General features: G+C 41.4%; 1 protein-coding gene across 4 annotated transcripts in view; it reads right to left on the bottom strand.

Annotated features, from left to right (window-relative positions):
* Positions 1-9414, bottom strand: part of LOC131507479 (cytochrome c oxidase assembly protein COX18, mitochondrial) — an 84000-nt gene that overhangs the window by 59322 nt on the left and 15264 nt on the right. For 2 of the 4 annotated variants that reach the window (XR_009259514.1, XM_058722314.1), the window contains one exon: positions 7643-9131. The gene's annotated coding sequence lies outside the window, so the exon portion shown is untranslated. Of the gene's footprint in view, positions 1-3927; positions 9132-9414 lie in introns of those variants that run through there. The other 2 variants (XR_009259513.1, XR_009259512.1) reach the window with 2 other exon arrangements.

Here is a 9414-nt window from a genome sequence, read left to right as displayed (position 1 = left end):
GGCATGCCTTCCCTCATCAATTAACAGCAGACACCTGCATTTCTCCAGTGGGGAAAAAAAAGCCATGTTGGAACAAGTGCCCAACTTCCCTTTAACAATTTCTCCTTATCATCAGTTTTCTATCTCTAAGATAATAGGCAGAGTGACCAAGTTATAGTTCACAGCTTCCCACAGGAGTGTCCCCAGGGGCATGAGTGTCAAGTTGTGCCTGAAGCAAATCATAAAAAAGAACTGAGCTAAGAGACAATCCACCTTGGCAACCAAAATTATTAGCAAAATGGTACCAAGAGAAGTGGACCCAAAATAAGGTGGTTTTGGGGTTTGGAATCTTCATAAGGAGAGAGAAATAGTGTTTCATTTTGTGATTTGGTCACTGAAGTCAGTGAGTGAGTATATAAACTGAGAAGACTGGAACCATGCCTTCTTCAAACCCAATAGGTCAATTCCTTTACCGAGCTTCTTTGGAATATAGGAAAAGTGGTATATACATCCTTATTATCAGACTGATGATTCCTTTTTGAAATCTGGATCACTTCTAGAAAGGGAAGATACATTCACAGAATTTGACCAGGGGAATAGATATGCAGTGATTACATCAGAACCAATGTGATGGCCTATGATGGTCAGGGCAAGAGCTAAGGTAGCTTATGTTGTATGTTACTAGATAGAGAAAGCTAAAGATATCTGTCAGAGCACAAAATGGTTCCCAGATGGGCTGAATCTGGACTATAGGTTGTGGTAAGAATAAGGAGTAAGAATAAAATGTATCAGAACTATAAACAGAGGAGAGTTATGAAACATTTGTAGCCTCTGCCTTCAAGGTGATATGTGGGTTAAATGCCACAAATGCATTGGCCTTGATACATGACGGATTGGTGGCCTCCATATAAGACTAAAAAATACTGAGAAACTTCATACCAGTGTTTGATCACTCAACAAGAGGCCAAAGAGACTGCTAATTGGATCATGAGAATATAAATGTATATAAATACACACACATACGGATACGCATGCTGCGGAGTAGTTAAGAACAGGATGGATTCATTTCTTCACTCCACACATGTGATTTAGGTTGGACTTACCTCAACCCTGGTTCTGGGAGTGCACATAACCCATATCTGAGCAGTGTACTACACCTAAACTCTTACACTAAGGTTTGACCAGTTGGTTCGGGGATGGGCAATCATTAAAAGCTGTATTTGTTTCCTATTACTGTTGTAAGAAATTACCACAAATTTAGTGACTTAAAATAATTTATTATATATTTATTATCTATTATGGATCCTCAGGGCTGTGTTCCTTCTGGAGTCTCTAGAAAGGAGTGTGTTTCCTTGCCTTTTCTAGCTTCTGGAGGCCACCTCATTCCTTGATTCATGGTCCCCTTCCACCATCTTCAAAGACAGTAGCACAGCATCTTTTCTCTTCTCTGACTTCCTGCCTTCCTCCTGTAACTACTTCAGATCCACCTGGATACTCCAGGATGATCATCCCGTCTTTTTTTTTTTTTTTTTTAATGTTTATTTATTTTTGAAAGAGAGAGAGAGACAGAGCATGAGCAGGGGAGGGGCAGAGAGAGAGGGAGACACAGAATCCAAAGCAGGATCCAGGCTCCGAACTGTCAGCACAGAGCTCAATGTGGGGCTTGAACTCACAAACTGTGAGGTCATGACCTGAGCTGAAGTCAGATGCTTAACTGACTGAGACACCCAGGCACCTGATCACCCCATCTTAAGAGCCACAACTTAATCACATTTTCAAAGTTCCTTTTGCCATGTAAGGTAACATATTCACAGGTTCTAAAAATTGGGACATGGATATCTTTGAGAAGCCATTAATCTACCTACCACATAAGCCAATCAAGGTCTTTCCTGGAACATTTTCTAGAAATATAAAAAACACTAACTGAAGAAATATCATTAGCCTAGAACTACTAGTGGCTATATCTGCCACTTGAGACAAGAATCAGGGCATCCCAAAGGAAAACAAAGTTGAAAGATAAAGGAAAATGGTCTTGATAATATTTTTCAAGCTCCAGGACCACCGATGCCTAAAACCAACATTACCTAGACCACATAAGGTAGTCTTCTAGCTTATAGCTATATATAGCTAGCTACATAAATTGATTCCCCCCCTTTTTTTTTTTTAACGTTTTATTCATTTTTGAGACAGAGAGAGACAGAGCATGAACGGGGGAGGGTCAGAGAGAGAGGGAGACACAGAATCTGAAACAGGCTCCAGGCTCTGAGCTGTCAGCACAGAGCCCGACACGGGGCTCAAACTCACGGACCGTGAGATCATGACCTGAGCCGAAGTCAGACGCTCAACCGACTGAGCCCCCAGGCGCCCCTGATTCCCCTTCTAATAGAAGTTAGATTGAATTAGGCTGCTATCCATTATAATAAAAAGAGGCCTAGTAATGAAACTAAGCAATGGAAAAGCAAATGATCAATTGGAATTTAGGTGTTATCCATCACTGAATCAGATAGAAAATGTGTTAAAGAGAAATAACATTAGCAATATGAGGCCCTCCACTTTTTAAGGAGTATCCTAGAAAAATAATTGTTTCATTAGAGAAAATTACCGACTTACAAAACCATATTACTGATGTATTAATACCAGAGTATTTGGATTTTGGAGTCCTGAAAAATTAAGATACATATGGAATATGGCATGGGAAAAATTGGGTAAAATAGATCAGTATTTTCTGCTGGGAATTCAAAATGCCCCAACTGTTGAGCCAAGTGCTCAGTGGTGGTGGTGGTGGTGGCAGTTCTAAATTTAAGAAATGGCTATTTTCCCAGAGGACTCATACTGTTATTATGGGAAACACCGGGACTCTCAGCTATTACCACAGAACAGTTCTTCCTTCTCCTGTAAATTATATGAGTTGGTAGATTGTGAATATTGTTTCGTGTTCTTCCACAACATACTGCAAGGATCTGTTATGTCTCGGCCAGAGGTACATAATGCTACAAGGAAAGTGAATATATGGTGCTTACAAAATATTATGAAATAGCCTCCTTTTTATGTGCAAAAACATTCTTGCTTTCCTATGTGTTAAAAATAGTGGAAGAGGCCCTGAGGAACTGAGAAGTTTCCAGAGTTCCTGCAACCATTCTTATCTATTCTCTCCTACACAATGACCTTAGCCCCTCACTGCTCTCTACTGTTCTTGATAAAATCCAAATTGCCCAAACCATAGCTACTAAACTGAAAACTATTCCTCCCTCTCAGGAGAACACCCTTGCCTAATTCTCCAAACTACCTAATTGTCAAGTGCCCCTTCTTGCTAAACCTCAAGAAAAAGTTTATACCCCTCCCCCTGCCCCCAAGTTAGAATGTTCTTCTCAAGCCCAGCATTTTTGGATCAAGATTTATGCTGATGGTGCTCTGGATGGTTACTGTCTACAACAGAAAGAGAGGAGGAAAACCTTTTCTCTTCAGTATACTAAATGAGAGAAGAAAATTTTGATTTAATACCTCCCCAAGCCCACTATTTTTTCTTGAAAGAAAGCAAGAAAGAACACCTTCTTCCAGAAGTGGGCAAAGGATTGACTGATGGCGGCAGGCCTGAGATCTGACCTCTCAGACAAACCGAACTGACTCCATTTTAGACCTGTTTGAAGACCCTTGCCTGGGATAAAGGTCAGTATGCATGTAATATCTGAATATACCTGGGACTAAAAGAATAACCCTATAAACCAGTCAATAGCAGTCTTACGGCAAGTAAAGAAAATTGAAATAAAATAAAGGTCTAGCTCAGAAAAAAAGAGCTAACCCTACTTGAGGTGGAACAAAAACACTAAATCTGGAAGAAATTGTATCTGTCCCTTAGAAGACTTCAGCTGAAACCCTGGCCCTGTTTATTTACTTTAGAGAACTAGAGATATTACTCCTGGGAGTTACAGGTGTAACTTGATTCTTGAATCCTTCAAGAATTCAGATTTCGAATTTCTCTATTTTCACTTGAGGTTACTCTTTCACTAGGTAACCACTTTGTCTTTTCTTTCCTGATGATTGCTGGTGGCCATGGGCACTGGAAGAAGAGTGGAGTCACTCCCTCCTGGTCCTACTGGGGGAAGAAGTCTGCAGGTAAGCATTCTGTGTGTAAGTGGGGAACAAATGAACTCTGAGAGCTCACATAGGAATTCCTCTTCAGGCCAAAGAGAACTGACCATTTTGACTGAAATGTGACTCCTGTGGCCAATACATTCGTTTGAACATATTACCCACCACAGTGGTAACCTGATTTTAACTACCAAACCCATAGAATTTGTATCCAGGGACCTTTTTCATAAAATCCGAGAATAAAATCTGCATACACAGTTTTGCTGATGGATCATTTTATGCCAACTTTCTGGTGGAGAAAAATAGGGAAAAATATTTTTGCTTTATTCTATGTGATCAAAGGAAAAATAGAAAGGTGAAAAGTGGCCATATGAAATGTCCCATTTAGAAGGACTTTGTGTGTGTGTGTGTCTATTCCCTTTTATCCTCAGGGGAACCCAAGGATTTTAACAAAACTTCACTAATGATGTCAGCAACTCTGCATACAGAACAAAAATAACAATAGAGTCAATGTGTGGGTTGCCATGCCTACAAGGCCACAAGGAATTACCAGCTGCATGACTGCCTCGTCATTTTTGATCTTTGAGTGTGTGCCCTGCTTCCATTAAACAATGTTAGGATCAGTGACAAGGTGTCAGCGATATTAAGCTGGGGGTGGGGTGGGGTGGGGTGGGGTGGGGGAAATGAACGTCTTATCCCTCAGCACATCACTGAGATATAGAAGACATCTGTCACTCTGGTGTAGCACCAGGTATGGCAAGACAGGTAAAAGCCCCAAAATGGCATTTGTGCACTTCAGACATAAAAAACAACTGACCACTGTAAGCTCATTTATGTAGTGGTAGAATGGGCAGTCTCCCAGAGATGGACGGCATCAGAAGCCAAGGTCAGGATTTTCTTGGTAAGGCATTTTAATAACCTTCTGCCCAAGGGAGGATGGAAGAGAACACATCCCGCCTAAGGCACTGACATCAGCTAACACAAAAATTGGAGGGATTACTCTAATTAAGAGTAAAAAAAGCTGCCCTGCTCTCCCTACCACCACCCTTGTAAGCAAACAGGGGGCTACAGATAGGAAGACAAAGGGAGCAGACGGAGACGGAATGACTCCTTGCACGTAGAGAGTGCAGGACTATCTACCACTGTGGCATGGAAGATAAAGACGCATGTTCACCTCCACAGATCTTAATCAAGATGTGCTTGGACCTGAGGAACGAGATCAAAAATGTGACTAAGTTAAGCATTTTGAGATGGGAAGACTTTTTTTTTTTTTAAGTTTATTTATTTATTTTAAGAGAGAGAGCGTGCGTGCGCACATGTGAGTGAGAACGGGAGGGGCAGAGAGAAAAGCCCAAGCAGGCTCTGCACTGCCAAGGCAGAGCCCAATGTGGCTCAAACTCAGAAATTGCAAAATCATGATCTGAGCCAAAATCAAGAGTTGGATGCCCAACTAACTGAGCCACCCAGACACCCTGAGATGGGAAGATTTTATTTATTTTGAGAGAAAGAGTGCACACAGGGAAGGGGCAGAGAAAGAGGGGGAGAGAGAATCCCAAGCAGGCTCCATGCTGTCAGCACTGAGCCCAATGTGGGGCTCAAACTCGCCGACTGTGAGGTCATAACCTGAGCCGAGATCAAGAGTCAGATGCTTAACAGACTGAGCCACCCAGGCGCCCCTTGAGACGGGAAGATTATCCTGGATTATCAGGGTGGCCAAATATAATAATCCCAAGGGTCCTTATAAGAGGGGGTCAGGAGGGTGAGAGTGAAAGGGGATCCAACAATTGAAAGAGTGAGGCAGGTCATAAGCTGGAACCTTTAAAAGCTGGAAAACATAAGAAACCAGATTCTCGCTGACAGTTTCTATAAGGAACACACCCCTGTGGAACCAATATCAGACATCTGACCTCTAGAACTTGTAAGATAATGTTTGTGTGGTTTTAAGTCACTAAGTTTATTTGCTACAGCAGCAATAGGAAAGTCATATGTGGCTGCAATTTCAAATTTTGGAATTTTGGCCACCCACTCTATCTCTTATGGGGGTAGAGACTGGGATCTCTCAGTCTCAGCTTCTTTTGCAAGATGGTGTTATTTTGTCTCTTCTCTTCTTGCGTAAGCTTTCTCTGCTACCCTTGTCTTCTATGCAAAGTCTTAGCTGTAGCATGCCTGTGGGTTTGGGCTGGTGTGACGGCTGGTCTAGCATGAACCAATTACCCAATTGACTTGGTGTCTTCATAGCTCTTAGATTAAATTTCCTAGAGATTTGATGGTCCTGCTTGGGCTACATGAACAACCCAGATCCAATAATCTATGGCCTGCAGGGTACACATTGTCATCACCTGGTGAAATACTTAGTCCTGAAGACTGGAAAGGAATTACTAACATATCTCAGGTAGCAGGTGAAACGACCGGGTGACAAAGTTGTCAGATGAGACTGTTGCCAGGTGAACTGGGGAGTCCCTGGGTCCTGGAGCCTCGACCCAGCCAGACCCAAAGGAGTTGCCAAAGGTTCTTGGTCTTGTCACAAGAATGAATTCGAGGACAGACACACAGCATAGCAGACAAGTAACACAAGCAGCAAAGTTTATTAAAGCGAAAAATACGCTTTTGAGATAGGAGACAGGCGAGCTGAAGGGAGGGAAAAGGGGGAAGGGAGGGACACAGAGAAAGAAGGAAAGAGGGAAAGACAGAGAGAGAGAAGGGGAGGTTAAGCTGGCCAGTGAGGGAGCTGTGTACGCGGGTGGTCGGGTTTCTATCTTTTATTAGTGAAGTAGGTGGCAGAATATTTATTACTTGGGTAGTGGTGGGGAAGCAGGGTTTCTGAGCTTTTTCTTCCTGATTTGGCCAAGGGTCTCCTTTCATGGCATCTGCCATCTTGGGCCTGTCTGGTTTGATCCTGCTTCTTGTGGAGTGCTGCCAGGACAGGCCTCTGACCTTCCCCATAGCTGGCCATGACTTTTTCGTTAGTGACCTCCAGGTATCCTGTTAGGAACCTAACAAACTGCCTAACCTAACAAGACGGCCACTTAGCTACTGAAGTCATCCACTGTGATGGCAGCCCTGAAGACAGGAAGCCAGTAAATGACAGGGGTGACGAGATGGCCAATAGATGCCAGAAACAAGCGTAGGAAGTGGTAGATCCAGTTGGCGTGTATACAGAAAGTTTTTCTTACATATGAGTAGGGAAATAATGATCTACTAATAAAAATTAAAGGTATTTCACCTTCCATCATCCTGAGTTGCAAGGAGAATTTTGTTTACTGTATAATGGACGTAAGAACAGAGGAAAGGTTTGGGAGAGTAGGGGTACAGTGGAAGACTTAGTTAAGAAAAAGGAAGCCTAGATGAGAAGAAGAAAAATTCTGGAGAATACGTGACAGAAAGGGCTGGTGATCAGGTTGGATATAGCCAGAGACGTTTTATTAGGAAAGTCAAGCACAACAGAAGCTTCTATAATAAAACTTTATGAGGGTTCCTACCTGTAGCAACATATAGGATAAATTTTAAATAGCATGGAATATGAAGCTGTTAGCTCTCTCATAGATAAAGAATTTACATTTTTAATACTCCTTACCCTCAGAAGCAGCCATCACTCACAAAAGATCCAGGAGGCTTGAGGTTGTAATTAGAAGAAATCCCTCAAATTATTTGTACTACGGTTGGAACATGCAGAAATGCAGCTGCAATGAAAGGAATAGAGTTAGGTGTATTTCATAATGCATTTTTAAATTTCCCTGGAGAGCTACAATTTAGCCAGAAGACAAAAATCAAAGCTAAATTAAATACAGTGCTGCTTTCCTAACGAAGGCAAAACAAATGTAAACTGCCTTATCAGGGATGCAAAGGGAGAGAAGTGTGCTTGTGATATTTCCTAGAAATGGAAAAGATAGAAATTGGGCACTTTCCCTGGAGGCCTCTTTTTTCATGAAATTCTTGGCCCTTTGGAGTCTAGCAGAGACTTTCAAGTATAGAAATGTCTTGTTACCTTAGATTGAATACCTCAGTAGAAGTGATGTTTTCTAGGAGTACTTTTAGTTTTATTTCAGGTCTTTCCATCAGTGCTTTTGTTCCCCAACACCCAGAAGTCCTCATTTTATTAAACAAAACCAGCGGTATAGGACTAGGTAATTAAAGGTAAGACTTTGTAAAACTTAACAAAACACAGGGCGTTCAAGAAGGCAGTCTATGATCGAACGCAAGGGGCCAGGGTTCTCTCTGCAATTCCCTTGGGGCAATTGTATCAGGATCTCCCTCACGTTCAAGTTACAGAAGAGCATAAGGTTATGGCTCTAAGAACTAGGCAAGGCCTCTGTATGAAAGCACTTTCTTGGTTTAGCTGATTCGTGGGAATTTTGCTGCCATTGCCAAGCTGGTAACTTTTTTCCCCTTGTGGTATTGGCCGGGTCTTATGTTCCTATGGATGGAAATCAACCAGGACCAAAATGCTTTTATGTATAGTTCCTAATTGAGATTGTGGAAGGTCTGAAGTCAAACAGGTATGAAGGCTAGGCTTTCTGAGTATGGTGGTGGTGAACCGCAGGGAGGCAGGACCCTCTTTGTGGGACCACTTTCTTTCTCAGGGGTGATTCCTGAAGCTATCTTAAAAGAAAAACTTGAAAAGAATTTATCTTATGTATCTCCACTGTGCTGCAATAGCATGAAACTAATATGATACTGTACATCAACTATACTTCACTTACAAATTTTTTAAATAAATCTCCAACAAATATGGTCAATAACATCTCCCTCTTAGTTGCCTAAGTGCCATAAAGGAACGTGTTACAGCATCCAAAGAAAACTTAAGATACCTAATAGACGTTATATATTTTACCTAACAATAAGAGTTCCAAAATAACAATGCAACATTAGAGCAATACAATTACTGAATAAAGATTTTTTCATCATTCCTTTTGTTTTTGTTCAAGAGTCACCATTGCCTCTCCGTGACAATGTCTGTCCTTATCTGATGACGTTTGGTTCATTTATTTCAGTTTGCTTTGTCGGCATTGCAGCCGCTGATAGTTCAAAGCTCTTACGAGGTGGCTTTCTTTTGTGGCTGTCACCTGCCAGAACAGAGAAAAGTCTACTGTACTTTGAGATGATGTAAAATATTCAAAACCCCGGTCTCCAGAATTTTGCACAACAATCTAATTTCACAATTATATGATCTACTTACATTCTCTAAGGACTGAATACATAATTACAAATACATAATTCCTATGCACACTATCTGGCTGAATAAGCTAATTCTTCACCCATCATTTAATTTTAGTAATATTAAAACTAATGTACTTTTATATACTGCCATTATTTTAAACATTTGCTAAGTACTACCCTGATTTTTCA

The sequence above is a fragment of the Neofelis nebulosa genome, chromosome 3, assembly GCF_028018385.1.
Source record: "Neofelis nebulosa isolate mNeoNeb1 chromosome 3, mNeoNeb1.pri, whole genome shotgun sequence".
NCBI lineage: Eukaryota > Metazoa > Chordata > Mammalia > Carnivora > Felidae > Neofelis > Neofelis nebulosa.
Note: the sequence above shows the minus strand (reverse complement) of the source record. Positions and strands in the feature narration are given on the sequence as shown.